The sequence below is a fragment of the Cynocephalus volans genome, chromosome 14 (assembly GCF_027409185.1).
Source record: "Cynocephalus volans isolate mCynVol1 chromosome 14, mCynVol1.pri, whole genome shotgun sequence".
NCBI classification, from domain to species: domain Eukaryota; kingdom Metazoa; phylum Chordata; class Mammalia; order Dermoptera; family Cynocephalidae; genus Cynocephalus; species Cynocephalus volans.
In genome coordinates this window covers 46,905,597-46,924,229 of record NC_084473.1, presented here as the reverse complement: position 1 = coordinate 46,924,229, position 18,633 = coordinate 46,905,597, and the positions used below count along the sequence as shown (strand labels likewise).

Sequence of the window (18,633 nt, the reverse complement as noted above, 5' to 3'; positions counted from 1 at the left end):
ACCTTGATCTAGCCCAGGCTGAGGGAATTGTCTGCTAATTACACAGGATTTTCACTTAAGTTAAATGAACTAGTAAATTAATGAAATATTTGAAAGACCTTGTTTGTTTAAGCTCAGCACTTCATCAAAATAAAATAAAAGCAAATTTGATTTTTATAGAGATACTGCATGCAAAACTTCTATTGTATTTTGAAGTCTTAAAATTTTGAATTTATAGGCACATGGCTCTCATGGTGAATGACAGGTCTACTCTTTTACTATTTATAAGAAAAATACTCTGTGAGTTTACCTAAGGACAAAGACCCAAAATATGGTATTTAAAAACTGTCTTGGGCTACAATATTTTGTATGAAATGTGACTAACTGCCCTCATTTAGAATTAACATTAATGAGCTTATTCAATCTTGTGTCTAAATTTTTGAAAAACAGAATTTTTGAATGTGGCATTTGTACACCTTGGAAGTATATAAATTCAACCAAGATATACTTATTGTTTGCCTACTATGTATCAGACACTGGTTTAAGTATTGGCATCACATCAATGAATGCAGAAAACAACCTTCTATGAACTGCTGTTAGAAGCTATTAAAATGCTATTAAATGCTGTTAGATCTCTGTTGACATTTATAACCATTGTACATATTCAGTTGTTAGTTCTTTCAGAATTGTGCATTTTCCTTGGTTCAAAACTGATAGTTTCATTTTATTTGGTTTTTAATAGTGAGTTTCTTCAGTAAGTATCATATAAGGGTTTTTCCACTTATGTAATCTTTACTTTTCTAGTAAACTGCATTCTAAAGAAGCAACAATGTCAACAATTATTTTTGAAATTGCTTTTACTTCAAGTATCTGAAATAGATTGAGCATCAGGTTTGGAAAGAAAGTAATAGAAGGCAAATTCTGTTGTGTCAGCACCGTATCTACTAATATAGGTTTCCCAGAAAAAAGACAAAATAGATTCTAATTTTTCTTTTGAATAGGAAGGGGTGAGAGGAATAGGAGAAGAGAGATGACCAAAAAGTTGTTAATTCTTTAAATTCATAAATGTAGTACAGTATTGCACATTTTGCACCTATATGCACCTATTTTCTTTCTTCTCTCTCTCTCTTCTTTTTCCCTCTATTTTCTTTTGGCCACAAAGTAAAATGGGCTGTCTCATAGTATGTTCACCAATATATATTGATTGATCACTCTCTGCATGTGCCAGACACTGTTCTAGGCATGGGAACATATTGGTAACAAACAAAAACCTCTGCCTTCATGCAATGTACATTTAAGTAGGAATGTTTGCTTGGAGTGTCATCATTTTGTTGATTTCCTCTACCTTTGGATTTACAAGATTGTTGATAATATCATAACATTTAACCCCTTGGATAAAGACTTGTGACTTTAGACAGATTTATGCTTGTACAATAGCTCCATCTGATATTCTTTCCTAATACTTCATTAATGATGTGTTGTTGTTGACTTACGGTTCAGTTAACAATAACAAGGTTATTAAAGTGAACCTGACACAGGAAAAATGAAACATAAAGGAATTGATGGGCTATGTCCTTTAAATAAAATAATTGATTAGAGGATATTCTAGAACATTCAGAGTTTGAAACGTTTCTGTGAATATAATTTGAAATAATCAGGTATTTTTCTAAGTACCTGCAGTCTTGTTTCATCATTAATGAACTTATACTTGCCAAAGCTCCTAGGTAAACCAGATGTATCCCAAACTAAGGAAAGAATTATCAGCATTTTAAATGTATTTTATAAATTAGTAACTGCTATATATTAAGAAATACTGTTTTTTTGAAAAAGTACAAAATAATTTTTTCACTTAAAAACTGAATAACTAGAAATGCAGAAATAAGAATGTACATATTTTATAATATTAATTAATGCAAAAGGAAACAGTTAATTGGTCGTTAATTGCCAATGAAAAAAGTCTCTTATTATAAGCTATTACATGTTTAAAGACAGCAGTGGTTTATAGAAGTAAATGATCTAATCAATTAGTGATTACTTGGTTCATTTGAGGAAGTATTGACTTAAATAAAAGATTACTAGTTTCATTTAAAAATAGATATTTTAAAGCTTTATATTTTTAACACACTAGTAACAGCAATTAAGTAATTTGGATTAATATGTTACAAGTATTCACTTGTGGCAGCAGTGTTTTTAAGTTGGACTAATAGTTTCTAAAATTCTCTTTTATAATGGTATCTAAAAGATATGATATACATGATTACAGGTAACAATATATGTATTAGGGAAGAAAGCATATTATTTTCTGAGAAACAGGATAATTTGGTGCAAATTTTTGCTTCACAATGATTTTTAAATTGCTTCCTAAGTACAAAGAGATTACTGATATACATGCAATTTAAAGTATTTCTTCTATGTTAGAAATAAAGCTAGGAAGTTTCAATATGAGAGTGATTTGTAATGCTAATTTCAGGACTGTAACCTTTGACCCATTTTTACAGATTGGATGAAGCATTTTCTTTTAAATTCCATCCATAGTGGCCATATCTGCCTGCTTTTATCAACTGCCTTACTAAATTGTGTACCAGGAAGGGTCATTTCATTTTTCAAAAGCCACCCTGGACTGTTTTCTCAATCAAAGTGTATTTTCCTCAGTGATAACACTGAGCCACTTAAGCTACAATGGCAATGTACCTTGGGGTGATTGCATGTTTTAGAACTATGGAAACAGATTTTTGGTCAAGCAGAATTAAATTGGATTCATTTCAGTAGATGAGATGAGGTTTGTTCGGCCATCCTGCAGAGCAAGTAGTAGGGGAGAAATGTTTTCGGTTTTCACAGTCAGAAAATAAAGAAGTATTTATCAAAATATTCTTTCTATGGTCCTGTTTGCATTCCTACTTAAAATTAAATATGCTTTAAAATAGAAAGAGAAAAGAGATTTTTTTCTTCTCTGAGAGATGATCAATTTTCAGACTGATGTTTACTTTAGAAAGATGTGATTTATATCATGAAATAATACAGACATTTAGCAACCCTTCTGATGAAATGGCTTCTTTTTAATGTGAATGTAACAGTATCGATATTACTTTTTGTATGGATTACATAAAGTTTATAAAACTGTTTTACTTAGAATATTTAATTTTTAAATACTTCCATAAAACCCACTCATCTTAAGAAAGAGAGACTTTTATAAAGCTGTTCTCAGAAAGCTAATATTTGCAAAAATAATTAATGATATAAAGTTTATTGGAATGCTGTGAGCTTCTTGGGGGTGGGGGGTGGAGTGTCATGCAAGATTTTGGGCTACAAAGTGTTCATTCTTCTTCTGAATAATCTGGCAATATGTATGGTGTATATGTATCTTTATGTAAATAAGTAAAAGTAAGCCTACATGCCAAGGGCAGCATTCACTCCTTTTGTTTGCCAGTCTCTATATAAAGGAAAGAGGAATTATGCTGTTTTTCTTACAATTAAGATTGTAACATTTCTTCTGACATATCCTTTGTATCACATTTTATGATCTTTTGGTTCTTTCCTTCGAGAATATTTTCCAAGCTATATATATACATACTGTAGAGAATATGGAGCCTTAGTAATGTCTTTTACTTAGAGAGAGGTCTAATGGAAAGAGCATAGAGAATCAGGAGACCTGATTTTCATTTCAACATAAACCACCAACCTTGTCATGTGACTTGAACGGTTGGTTATCCTTGCTGAACTTCGTCCTTGCTGCCTCTGTAAAGTAAGTGGGTTAAATTAAAGATCTCTTGAGTTGTACTCAGCTCTATAATATCATTAATTAGGTCTTTTCATGATTATTTAACAAAGCATAAGTTTTACCCCTGACTTTTACATAGGATGGTCATGCATCCCAGATGGCCCAGCTAGTTCCTGTGTGTACCTCGTATTCGGATGTAATTATTGATAGCATCTTTTGTAACTCCCAGAAGCATCCCATCTTGGTCTATAGATTATATTGCACTCTACTTTACCGCATATATAAAATTTACCTTTGCAAGAAAATTATACTTCATAAGAATAATAAATGTTAAGCCCTAGCCTTTATATTCAAAGCAGAAACTGACTCGGTATCCTTACCTGGTTTTTAGAATCCATAACCTTTTTCATTTTCTTTTCATCTCATTTCAAAAATCTTGAGAAGAGAGAGAGATAAGGCTTTGAGAGATTCTGGTTTTTGACTGGAGGGACTAGAGTTTGCAACTCTTGGTAAGAAATTAAATTATAGAGTGGGGCAAAATCAGTAAATAATGAGTGAAATGTATTGGTTGTAGTTATACATTTGTTCAGGGTGGATTTCATAAACCTACTCAAGGAAAGGAACTATTGAGAATTAAAAAACGTTAGTGGTAGGTTGTCAGAGACCTATATTTCACATCTGAGACATCCTGTTAACATCAATGGTATTTGATTCCCACTGGAGTTTTCTGGAAAAAAAAAAAAGAGAAAGAAAGAAACTCAATTAGTGTTCAAGCAAGGAAAGAGTATGTATATATATGGCATACTGCTATTGCTTCCTAGAGGGTTTGGAGGTACTCATAAAAAATAAATACTATTTGTTTGAAAAATGTAAGCAGAGTGAACACAGATTTCCATGAAAAACATTTAGAGCTAATAAAATAAATTTCGCAACTTCAAAGAACAAAATTCTATTTTTATTAAAAGTATTAATTAACTTTAGCTGTGGCTTCATTATTAAAAAATAACAGCATTACTTATAATTATTTGTGCTCCTGATAAACACTCCATATTTTTAGAAGACTGGTGACATGAATAATTAATTTTATTTTCTCTAGTCCAGTCATTCTGCTGAATTCACTTAAATTAACGTACATTTTTGCAGCAAATTTTATTGCTATTGGAAAGAAAAACACTTGGGTGTTGATTTTAAAATATATACAAAGGCATGTTCTCAATTGAGAACTAATGGTGTTTGGTGAGAAGAATATAATTCATTGTAATTTTAAATGTGTGTAAGCAACTGCTATTTACAAGGTGTTTTCCCCTTCATTGCTAGCAAGCAAAAGTGCCAAGGTATATATATTTTAAAGGGTTTATTTTAAGAAAATTCTGCATGGTCCATTTTCTTTGGGATCAGGCGATTTTACTGGATGAAAAGGTGCTCTATTGGCAAATATACCCTTGGTTTTGAGATGTCTTCCAATAAAGCTAGTCATAGACAAATATATCCATCCATCCATTCATTAATTCATTTAACATAACACATGTTTGCTCAGCACTTACAATATACCAGGTACTATTCTAGTCACTGGCAATATAGCATTGAACAAAATTAGACTTTTCTGCACAAAATTTACATTCTAGTTGGGGAAGATGGGCAATAAACAAGAAAACAAATAACATACATGGAATGTCAAATGCTACATGGAAAAAAAAAAAAACAGAGGTAAGGAGAGGGAATACCTGTGTTGGGGGGCAGAGGGAGATGCACCGTGAAATGGAAATCCACTTTGAATAGATGTGCATAGATTATTAGAGATATAGGTATCAATTCTAAAAGACCATCAGTATGTTAACATTCGGACATTCTCAGATCCAGCAGAAATGCACCCTGTGGGGAGAGTGCCAGTGGCTGCAAACTGCTCTGCTAGGGAGCCAAAATCCAGGGGAAAAGAACAGAAGTAGCACCAAGATATGCTTTATCTGCTCCTAGCCTGTGTGGTCCATTGGCTTCTAATAAATATCTTATTAAATCAGAAGTATAATTAAATCCTAAAATGCATATGTGCCTAAAAAAGAAATGGAAACTCAAAAAGTACAGTTTGATATTATTATTCCTCTTCTATACATGAGAAAATTGAGGCATAGAAAAGCTAAACAACTTACCCAAGACTATGCAGCTCGTTCCTTTTCAGGGTACTTTGAGGTGATCTGTTGGTATATAAGGCCTCCTTTCACAGTCTCAACACTTCTTGCCTTCTCAGTCTTGACCAACTCAATTGCGATATCAACCCAGGTGTCAGACTACTTTTTGGAAAATGCAAGTACAATTATGTCATTCCCTTCCTTAACACATCCATGTATTTAGGATAAAGGTCAGATTCCTTACATGATCTGAGTGTAGGTAACCAGAACACAGGGGCTCATAATCTGATCCTGTTAGGTGTCCAGCATAGAACCGTATTTGTAGGCAAGACCTAAGTAGATGCCATTACATAGAGGAAGGGGAAATAATACAACACGATATGAAACTGAACTTAAGTCATGGCTCAAACATTTATTAACTGTGTGATCTTGGGCAAACGATTCATGTTTCTTGGGGCTAACTTTCCCAATTTATAACATGGGCAATATTTGCCTATTGTGGCTTAAAAGATTGTTGTGCTAAACAAAACACATCTGCAAAATATATAAAACTCATACAAAGATGTTAGAATAATGTTGAAGGTGATCACAAAATGATAAAATCTCCCCTTCTGAATCCAAATCATAGAAATCAAGAATTGCAAACTTTTAGAGATAGAGTCTTTAGGGATAATTTAATTCAATGTCAACAGCATAGGCTGTTAGGGGGCAGTATTGTATAATGGTCAAGCCAGAATGTCTACACAAATCCCCCTCTTCCTTTTATCACATACTAGATACATATTACATTGCCTCTCAATACCTCAGTTTCCCCCCTTAAAATAGAGATTATGGCCTCATAAGCTTATTGTGAGGGTTAGATGAATCAATAAGTATGAGAACCACATTATGGATATTTGACCAATTTTTTTACTATAAAAAATAAATGAAGATTTCACATGGTTCATCTTAAAATCTAAAGAAATAAAAAAGTGCCAGACACATGTATGCACCATAAATGATGGTTATGTTTGACAACCATTCCTCAGGTACAACTATAAATTAAAGGATCTTTCTTACTTTTAAAGTTATTTTCTCTGCCCTTGAGGAATAGCTGTGCACTTCTGTTTCTAAATCAGAACATCAATTGTACGGCATACACCAAGCTGAATTCTCTATTGAATAAGGCAGCACAATTCTCCTAGGGGATGTGTGTCCAGGGGCCAGGGGTTAGTGGAAGGCAGGTAATGACTTGGGGGAGAGTTGTCACTGACATTTAGTGGGAGAGGGCTGTAAACGCTAGATACCGCGGTGGTGGGACAGTCCTGCACGATGAAGAACTGTCCACTGATCCCAACACCCTGCACCATTTTATTCAACCTTCACTCCCCCTCACCAACCTCAAATTACTGTTGACTGAGCACTCCAGAAGTTTCTTGTACCTATTTCCTAGTTGATCACAGACAGAAGCTAATTTACAATAGGGTACCGAATCTTCCAAATAGAATTTCTGTATCCGTCCTTCATAACATGTTTAAAAATTCATGATATACTCCTTTTTCAACTTGAGTATGAAAAATACTGAGTACTTCTAGCTGTGAGTTAGACTACATTGGGTTTATGATTCTTGATATAATCATTTTTGATATATCTTTACCAGTATTGGAGAAATAGAATGAATTAAGACTTTTTAGTTAATTAATACATGGCAGCAACTGTAGTGGGAATTTTTCAGAGAAGTCTAGAGAGGTCGGCACCTTCTCTGATATTTCCAGTCTCAGTTGTAGGACAAAGAATATCTTTTTATTAAATAATCAGTTAACATCTAGGTAGCAAGAATATAGCCTTTCATAATTGTCTTAGTTTTAATCAGTACTATAAATTATTTGTACCATAATATATTGTGACCTTCTGGTTTTCAAATACTTATGTATGTTTCTATTACAACTGTTGATTTATTCTTCCCTTACATGTAATAATAATGTTCTTTGAGGGAGAGGAGGAAGAAAAATCATCTGAAGCATAAAAAGAAGAAAAGATAATTGTGTGTTAAGAGTGTGTGTGTGTTAACAATGCTTGTCTTTATCTTTCATGATACACGTAAAATGTTAAGCTTTCTTCAGTAAACCAAGTCAAGATTAAATTTAAATCTCTATGATAATTTCTTATATGTTTTATCATCTGAAGCCTGTTTTAGAATTTCTTCTCTGTTGGTGTTACCAAAAAGTTCCCCAGCAATAAAAAATGTATTAACATCATTAGGTTGGAACCTCAAGAGAAGGTTTAACTAATTTATCTGCCTTTATTTGGTGTATAAGATACTTCCATTGCATTTGCATCATCAGTGTTCTCTATACGTGAAATCTCAAGCACAGAAATATCACCAGTATTAACTAATGGTTTCTCCAGTAAGCACTGTAAATGATAATTTAAAAAATAAAACCAGGTGTGTGTGTGTGTGTGTGTGTGTGTGTGTGTGTGTGTGTGTGTGTGTGTGTGTGTGTGTGTGTGTGTATTTGAACATGCTGCATGTTGCCAGTAAATCCACAATACTTTTACATAAAATTGCAAATAATTAGCAAATATCTTTTGTGTATCTGACATATGCAGCACATTGCTAGTTAATGCTATTCATGAGGATGAGGAACCTAGCAATTCAGTATTTTATAAAAAGAACCATTTCCCAGACATTTAGATTATTAGTGAATCCACACATAAATTATAAAGTGCCCTACGTCAACAATGGCAAAACTTTCATACATCACAGAGTCTATTATTAACAGCATCACTAACACAATTGAAACTGAGAGACAAATTTAAAGGAGGGGGGATATTTTAGTTCCTTTCTAATGACCAGCATTTCGAAGCTACACACTTGTTATTTCACATAGCCTAAGTGTTGGCAATGTGCTAGACAGTACGCTGACTCTGGAATTACTCACATTCTTTCCTTGATGTGTTCAAAATGTAAGTTGCATTTGTGGAAAACTTCTAATATAGATGTCATCGTACAATCTGTAGATTTAGTAGGACAGTTGGTGGCCCTGTCCCCTTTTGCTCCCTTTTAGAAATTTCCTTCTCAAGCAGGATGTAGAGACTCTCCTGAGAGGCATATGGGGGAAGCTAAATCATCTTCATCTTTACATGGAATAAATGCTGTACTATTGAAAAAGTCCCAAGACTGTTTGTTACTAATCTGAACATCAATGTTGAACTGTTACATGGAGTGAAGTATGAGCCAATAATAATGGGAGTTTTAAAATCATGTTTATCTTGACAGATTCTTTGGGAGTATAACATAAACTCACATAAATAAAGCTCTTAGCATAGCATCTGGCACATGGTAGCTGCTCATTTTTTCCTTCCTTACTATTTTTGTCCCAATTTTGCTATTACCACTTCCTTTCTTTTCTTCCTCTCCTTTCTTTCTTTCTTCCATGTGCCCTATTCTAGGCACTACAGATTTATGATGACCCAAATCTCAAATAAGAGAAACAGTTCTGAATTTGGCCAACACTGTACCAAGGCTGAGTAACAAATATATTCAACTATAGGCTCCCCAAGATATGGTAGGTGAACTATATGAGGAATCTCTATCTGTTATACCATGCTATGCTAGTTATTATGAGATCTTCAGTAAATACAGCCCAGCATTTAAAATTTGGCAGTAAAACTTGGCCCTGGTACACTTAAGGGAAACTTATTTTCGTATTTTCTACACCTCCTAGCTTACCGCTGCAGCAGCTGTCCCCTGAGTATGTATCATAAGAGCATGTGCACAGCTAGAAAATCATGTAGGAACTTGTGTCCATGGACCCAAAGGGAGTATAAATTTCTTTCAAAAGAAAAGAGGAAATATACACTTTATACTTAAAGGGAAATTCTCTGATTCTAATGCCCATATTTCAGAAATTAAAAGGATCCATCAAGTTTCTATCAAAATCTGTGGTGACATTTCTACGCCTGGCTTTTCCATATATGGGACTAATTGGCAGTTGCTAATTTCTCGAAAGTCAACATGGCAACCCATAACAACAAGATAGAAGATAAGACATTACAGGGCAGCCAAATGACCCACTTGTGCTGTTATGAATAGAGGGCTTTTCATTTTCAAAAGGAAGAATTTTAATTGTCCTTTCAGGTATGGCTTAATCACTTTTTTTGTGACTGGAGTTGTCTGTTTTATTTAATGGGCTGGTTGTCTTATTCACCCTTGTCAGGTCAGCATGGCCTTGCATTCTACAATTGATTCAGAAAGGAAGAAAGAAAAAAAAAAAAAGCACGTGTAAAGCACCTAGTTGTAAATGTGTCATTGGAATGCTAACAATAATAAACCACTCTCATCCCCTAAACACAAAATGCAACTTCCCACTTCCAGTTACTTCGTATGTTGCCCCCTCTACCATCAATATTCTTATTTCTGCCTTTTTTTCTGTGTTGCAATTATACTTGTGATCTTGGTAGTAACAAACTCTACATTTGTAAAGTACTAAAGCTTTGCTAATGTTAATGGTACAAGATGATTGTAGGCCTTGCATTTCACTTGATACTTTCCCGAACAACCCCAAGCAGAATCTGTTTTCTGTTTTCATAGCACTTTGGAAAAATGGGTGAGCAGACATTCATATAAATTGACAGATAGATAATTATCCACCTATCAGAGCCTATAACATTTACCTTAGTTTTCTTTTTGACAGCACCTTAAAGTCAAGATCTGTGCCTTATTTATCAGTCTGTGCATATTCAGCACTTAACATTGCTTGATGCAAAGTGGACGCTTAGTAAGTGGATTTTGAATAAATAAATTAATGAACATATAGAGCGCATAATCCACTGCTGAGATGAATGTACGTTGCCTGAATTTTTCTAGATTAATCGGTATTTGTGGAAAATAAAGATGGCACATATAATGAGGTGATAGAAGAATTAATTCCCTTTATATGCAGAGTAAAGACACTTTTAAGTTACGGGATTTTTTTTTTATATGCATACTTATTTACGAACAAGGTGTGGATGACAGGTAGGAGACAAATTTCCCATTTCAGTGTGTGCTATTGACCTTATTCACATAAGACCAGGAAGGGAGTTCCAATCATTGTCCCTAAGATGGAAAGGAGAAGGGCACAAAGTAGAATGAATTTGCTTACCAGGTTACAAATAAGCAGATGTAAAACGCTGCTCCACAGGTGTAGTACAGTCTCATCCTTTGGGAGTTATGGTGGTTTACCCAGGTGGGGGAGGGGCAGTGCTAATGGTCTGTTTTATCATTGGCATTGTTTAGAATTGTTGACACATTGCAATAATAAAAAGAAGGCGAACTTTTAGCCAGCTCTATTATTGTTGCAAAATTTATCATGTACAGGAGTTGACCTCTCCCCTTGCTGTCTGTGGTGAGCCACAGTCGGATTGCTAACACTTCAGAATTTCCTAAGTAGATGGCCTATTTTGAAAAGTCAGGAATTCACATTTTTAAATAGCTTGTCTGCTTTTTTCATGGCTCTAGCCAACTTTGGAAAGTTCAATAAACAGGTGAAAATCTCTAGGAAAACAAGGAGGAACCTGATGATATGAGATCTGCTGAAGACCCAGCTTGCTTGCACCCATGACCCTTACCAGGGCTTCAGGAAAAGCTTTACAGAAACTTGATATTTAGATATGAGCTACTGCTGGAAACCAGAGAGAACTAGAGAAAGTGTATAACATTTGAAAAGACACTCATTACTGAGTTCAAGTATGTAAAACTATGATATTTTTGTAAGCAAATTAAAATGGGAACTGAGTACAAAGAACTAAAGTAAAAGAAGAGGAGATGAGAAGGACATGCTAGCATAATGCTAATTGGATCCAAAGTCTTAAATGAATTTGGGGGAATGAAGTGAATTCTTTATGCCTGACAAATCTCCGCAAAGCCTAGGAAATGTCAAAGGAATTTAATCTTGCTGTGTAGGTTATTGGAAAATACAATATATTTAAGTGGATGGTACCTCAAATTGTAAATAGTAATGTTAGTTTTACCTTGCTTTTTTTTTACACTATTTATGAGGCTAGTAGCAGAATACTTGAGCTCACTTTTCTGTTTTATTGTATGCATACAAAACAAGTGGAGATAATTGTTTAATTAATTTCATTAAGATAATACAAGCACATGAAAACAAATCAATACAATTTTCAAGATGGTACATAAAAAGCAATAATCTCCCGTTCATCCTCTCTCCACCCCCAGTCTTATTCCCCAGAGATAATATGTTTTAATAAATCTTTTTGGTAATTAGCTCCATGTCTCTAAATAATATGCTTATACTTCCATTCGTTTATTGAGCCCTTTTATACAATGTTTGTGCAATCCTCAGTATGAAACCTAAGAATTAGCTTAGGCTTTAATCCCTTCCTTTGCCTTTTCTTGTTCTGCTCTGACATATGTTATTTTTGTCACTTTAATTAATATATTTACATCTCATTTCTTGTCTTATTAATTGACACCAATATCTCTTAAGTGTCCTTACTGGTAACACGAAGATCTTTGTGCTGCTCCTTGTTCCTCCAGCTTCCCTCTCCTGTTCCACATCTCACCAGCCCATTATATTTCCAGGAATGTTAACGTTAGCATTCTGTCTGAAAACTACAACCAAATCTTCCATATTTTATCTATGGGGATTCTAAAATGGAAAAGCAGTGGAGAGCATTTAGATTATCATTATCATGTAAATATAGCTCAGTGCCCGTCTCAGTTACATGTTAAGATTATATTTCTTTTCTCATGGGTCCAATATCATATTACCGGGACCACTCAAAGGAGAATTTTCCTGGGATCAATGTTAAATGGATTCCCTTCCACCTCAGTTGCTTCAAATCAGTCGATTTTATTTTGCCTCACATTTGGATCATACTGGTCTTTCGTACTGGTCTTCCATAGTTTCATTTTTCCATGAGTTACTCTTTTTTTCTTTTATTGTGTCCTTTGCCTTTATTATATCATCATTTTAAATTCTCAACCATCCTTTGAATTTTAGCAAACCTCACACCCCCCCTCCCCCCTTCTACAAGGAGATCTCTTAGCTGTACCTTCTGGCCTTGAGCATCAAGCTGGCCAGGCTGTTCTACAGTGTGACTGGAATCCCATCCAGGTTGCGAGTGGCCAGAGTGTGCAGAGCTGCAGCTGTTGCTTTGGAGGTAGCAGAAATGTAGCAGACACCCTAATGCCAAAATGAATAGCACATCCACAGTAACAGCCTTACCTTTCCTTGAACAGTGTCTTTGTTTTTAAGGAAAAAACCTGTTTGGATTTTAGTTTGTTAATTTGTCTTTGCTTTGGGGGTAAAAAAAAAAAAGAAAGAAAGAAAGAAAAGAAAGAAAAAAGTTACTCTGTTGTATATTTTTGGTGGTTATATAGTTATCTATTCCTATGTAACAAATTATCCCCAAATTTATCAACTTAAAAATAACAAACATTATCTCACAGTTTTTGTGGGTTGGGAATTTGGGTGAAACTCAGCTGAGTGCCTTTGGCTCAAAGTCTCCTGTGAATCTGGAGTCAAGGTGTTGATCAGTCCTGCAGTCTCACTTGAAGGTTCAGCAGCAGGTGGTGGCGGGGGGAATCCACTCTCAAGCTCATTTAAGTGGTTGTTAGCAAGCCTGTTCTCTTGCATGTGGGCACAGGGCTGCCTCACAGCAGCCGGTTGTTCAGGTCTCCCAAGGCAAGTGATCTGACAAAGAGAGAGAAAGAGAACCCAGGATGGGATAGGAGCCAAAAACTTTTTGTACCTAATTTGGGAAGTAATATTCCATCATGGCTGCTGTAGCTCCAACCCACTCTCAAGGGGAGGATGTCACACAAGGCCATGAATGCCAATAGCCAAGGAACACTGGGGACTATCTTAGAGGCCCCCACAAGGTCACAGAGTAGGGTCATGCCAACTGGTATGATGTTTATGTATATTTTCCACTAATATTCTCTCAGATTTTCTCCAGATGTGTTCTCACTGTCTCTTTATCCTCAGATATACCTATGCATCATATTCTAAGCTGTGCCTTTATCTGCTTATCTCATTCATCAATGCTTTTTCATCCACTTCAAGTCTTCTGCTAAGGTGTGGAAATCTCCAGGTAGTGCTGACTGAATACTTTTTCTCTTCACCGTTCAGGGTTTACAGTCCACTTTTGCTCTTCCAGATTTTATTTTTGTGGGATCCCAAGAGGGAGACACACAAAACATCTACCTGTTTTCCCAACTTGAACTAGAGATTGGGATTACTAATTTGACTGGAGGAATTCAGATGGTTTGTTACTACCTTTAGTCACTATGAAGAAAAGAATGCCCTTTGCATTTCTTGTAATTTCTTTTCACATTCAGATGAAGGATGAGAAGTCTTTTCTATATGCACAATTAATCTAGTTTTCAACTTTTAACAGATTCTAAAATATGAAGCAAACAACACATTTGTTTTACCAATTCTGAATTCTGAGCTTCCCAGTGTTCCTCCCTCCCCCGCATTAGCTTAAACTGCTGCAGCAATTTCTACTTGCTTATTTTTGATACTGTACTTACATACAACCCCAAAGAATTTTTTAATCTTCCCAGTTTGACAAAGTTTAGCAATAATCTTATGGACTCAAAGAGCAATCACAGAAATTCTAAATGACTCTCTGGTTGATAAGGGCTGAGTTCTTTTGCATTATTTCATTGTCATTCATTTATGGTGGTTGGAAATAGATGATGAGCTAAGCCAGCACAATAGCCTTCAATCTCCTTAGTATCTTATCTTTAATGAAATCTTAGAAAGTAATGATTTTATATTTCTGACTTCATAACCCTCTACTCATCAATGAAGAAAACCCAAAATGAAAAGCTAGGTATAGTTTTATCTTGATATCCCATATCAATTTGTTGCAGAAAGTAAGGAACAAAAATATTAGAAAGATATTAGAGTAGTGTTGGAAGGAGAGGAAGGTTTTTGTTATTAGACATGTGCCAGCATTCCAGCTTTTTTATTTTGACTTCAAAAACATTTTTGTTTTTATTCTGATGGTAATTACCCCAAAATCACTGCTTGTTTTTCTAAGAAGAAGTGCAGAGACTAACACAATAAAAAGCAAAGGAGAGAAAAATTTTACACTGAAACCTAACCATGTAAGAAGTATTCGAGCCTTGAGTAGTTATCAGTACCGATATTTTATCATTTCAGAGTCAAGTGTCTCTTTCTACACAAAGAAATTCTATTTTTTTAATTAAACTGAATTATCATAAATTTTATTTTTATTTTTTGAAGTTTCTCAGCTTACCTTGTGTATCATTTAGTTATTAGTGTTTTGCCAGTTCCTCTAAAACTTAGCTGCTTAACACTCCCGCCATTTACAGTCATGCACCACATAAGGACATCTCAGTCAATGATGGACCACATGTACAGCCATGGTCCTATAAGGTTATAATGGAGCTGAAAGACTCCTATCACCTAGTGCCATAGCAATCATAATGTTGTAGTGCAATTACTTAATTTTTTAAAATAAATTTTGTATAGCCTAAGTGTACAGCATTTATAAAGTCTACAGTAGTGTACAGTAGTGTCCTAGCCTTCACATTCACTCACCGCTCACTTACTGACTCACCCAGAGCAACTTCCAGTCCCGAAAGCTTGATTCATGGTAAGTGCACTACACATGAACTATTTTTTTGTCTTTTTTTTTTTTTTAACTATACCTTTTTTTGTTTAGATATACAAATACTTACCATTGTGTTAAAATTGCCTACATTATCCAGTACAGTAATATGCTGTATAGATTTGTAGCCTAGGAGCTATAGGGTATACTGTCTAGCCAAGATATGTAAATAGGCTATATCATCTACATTTGTGTAAGTACACTCTGTGATGTTCACACAAGAACAAAATCACTTATCAATGCATTTCTCAGAATGTATTCCTGTTGTTAAGTGACACATGACTATATTTAGCTCATGTCTCTGTGGTTCTGCAATTTAGGCTGGGCTCAGGTGGGTGGTTTTTCTGTTCCGGACCAGGTTTGGCTGATCTCACCTGGGCTAGTTCATATGTTAGTGATCAGTTGCCAGGTTGGCTGGGTGCTGTCTGATCTAAGATGGCTCAGGTGGGACATCTTATCTATGCTCCACATGTGCCTCATCCTCCAGAAGCCCAGTTTAATTTCAGAATTCCATGAGGGAAAGTGGAATTGTGCAAATCTTCTTGAGGCTCAGGCTCAGAACTCGCATAACATTGCTTCTGATATATTGATAAAGCACTCACAAGGTCAGCTCAGATGCAAGGAGAGGAATTGCAGGAATTGTGGCCATGTTTGTAATTAATCACACCTTAAGAAGTGAAGTAAAACCTGTATTACCATTTCTGCTTCAGCCTGCTAAATGATAAAATCATGTGGTGACATAGCTTTTTTAATAGCTAGAAAGCCAAATGAAGACAAATATGCACACAGATTTGTCAAAATCTGAAAATTTTGGATTAATTTCCATTCTCCCCACTCTCCCGTAAAGAGAGTCTCCTAGGTAAATGTTGTGCTATTCATTTCTTCCCAACCACATGCAGTATCAGAACAACTGATTTGTTCAGCTGACAGCAGGGGTTAAGTCCTACAGTTAGATTTTTCTCCTTTTTTCCCTAGAGGTGTTCATCAGCAAACGTTGATGGTCAGTGATCGCATTATTCAACGATCACTCTCCCACTAGATACATGAATCTATTTTGAGCTATGGATCATAATTTGGAACCATGAAAGAGCTCCACAACTTTCATAATACTCATGATGATACATACACTTTCTTCATGCTCCTCTCTTAAAAAAAGGCTTGTCAAAGCCACTATTTCTGTGTCTCCATTACGCATAAACCCACATACTCCTACATTGTCCTCAATTTCATGTTTTAGGCTATTTTTTTATAAGTATATGCTTTTTTTTTTAAAGTTTATGCAGTTGTCATAAATTTTTATGCTAAATTTTCTAATTCAAATCATCGACTAAAGAGGTGTCAGAACTTAAAAGGAGGTCATTATTCTTTTCTCTGAGAATAGAAATATTATCTGGATTGCAGTATAGCTCCAGAATTTTGCTTTTAATTCACCTTGATATTCTTATAAAATGTGCTTAATTAAACATCTGGCAGAAGTTAACAGCATGTTTTTTGTTTAGTTTGTTTTGTGTTGTTTTGCAATCTAAAAACAGTTTAAGGCACAAAAAAGAGCATTCCCTTTCCAGCAAGTGGTACAGAGATTGAAACTCTACTTTTATGGGAAAAAAAATCAGCTTATAAGAATTAGAAAATATAATATGTTGATTCAAGTGATGTGAACTCCCAGAACATGAGAAATACTGATACCTGTACTAAGATGCGGATATCAGGGGAAATCTAACAAACCTAAAGGGATGTATTTTGAAAATTATCCAAACTTTTCATTTAACTTCCCCCTGTCCAGCCTCTCTTATTTCAGATAATCAAGTTACGTTAGCTTTTATTTCTTCCTGAGATGTGCAGTCAATAAAGTGCTCTCACTTTTGGATCACACAACATTCATTGTTGTGTGATGAAATGGAAGTATGAAATATAAGAAAGGCATATAACTTCAAACAAATGGAACCAAACATTTATTTTTTTATTTAAAACAATAAATTCAAATTTTGCATTACATTCTAATGCAGACCAGTCATCCTTGCTACATTTATGAGACTACAGTATATGTCACTTAATGACAAGAATATATTCTGCAAAATGTGTTGTTAGACATTTCATCATTATTAGAACATCAGTTTACTTATACAGTCCTAGATGGTATAGCCTACTACATCTAAGCTAAATGGCATAGCCTATTGCTCCTTCTACCATCATATATGCGGTCTGTTGTTGACCAAAACATTGTTATGCAGTCCATAACTGTATATATAAATTATCCAAGTGGACATTAGAATAGCAGTGTTCGGATAAATCAATGTAGAAAATGCATTTTTAGCAAGGAAAAGAAATGTGATGAAAATAAGGTACAGATCTGTATGGGTATGAGGAATATACATAACCACATTCAAATATTGGCATTATTTCATTCACTTACTAAGTAAATATTTGTAAAACACCTATTACAGGAAAGGCACTGTTCTATGCAGTGTAGAAACTTCAGTGAACACAGTGAATAAAAAATCCTGCCTTTGTGGTACTTAAATTACAGTGAACGGAGACTAATATAACATACGTAAATATTTTGCTATAACAAAACAACACAGACTTAAACAAAGGAAATTTATTATCTCATAGTTTTGAAGGCTAGGAAGTCCAAGATCAAAGTGTCTTCCTGTTTGGTTTCCAGTGATGGCTTTCTTCCTGCCTTGCAGATGGCGGCCTTCTCTGTGTGTCTTCACCTGGCCTTTCCTCTGTGCACAGGGATAGAGAGAGATCTCTGGTGTCTCAATTCTGTGTGTGTGTGTGTGTGTGTGTGTGTGTTTAACATTTATTTGTACATATCTGTTCGTTGTTTCAATACATGTGTGTATTGCATAATGATTCTCTTACGGTGTATAGCATAGGTTTGTACCAATTAGTCCACCACTTTTCCTCCCCTATCCCCTCCTTGCCTCTGGAATCCATTATTCTATTCTCTACTTCTATGACAACTATTTTTTTTTTTTTTTACATTTCACATATGAGTGATATCATGTCATTCTTGTCTTTTTGTGCCTGACTTACTTCACTTAACACTATGGTTTCTACTTCCAACCATGTTGCTGCAAATGGTAGGATATCATTCTTTTAATAGCTGAGTAGTATTTCACTGTGTATATATACCTCAGATTTTTTTATCCATTCATCCATTGATGGACA

At 34.9% G+C, this 18,633-nt stretch overlaps 1 protein-coding gene across 11 annotated transcripts in view; it reads left to right on the top strand.

The window, feature by feature from the left end:
• Positions 1 to 18,633, top strand: part of LOC134363293 (neurexin-1) — a 765,130-nt gene that overhangs the window by 628,126 nt on the left and 118,371 nt on the right. The gene's annotated exons all lie outside the window — the stretch shown is intronic.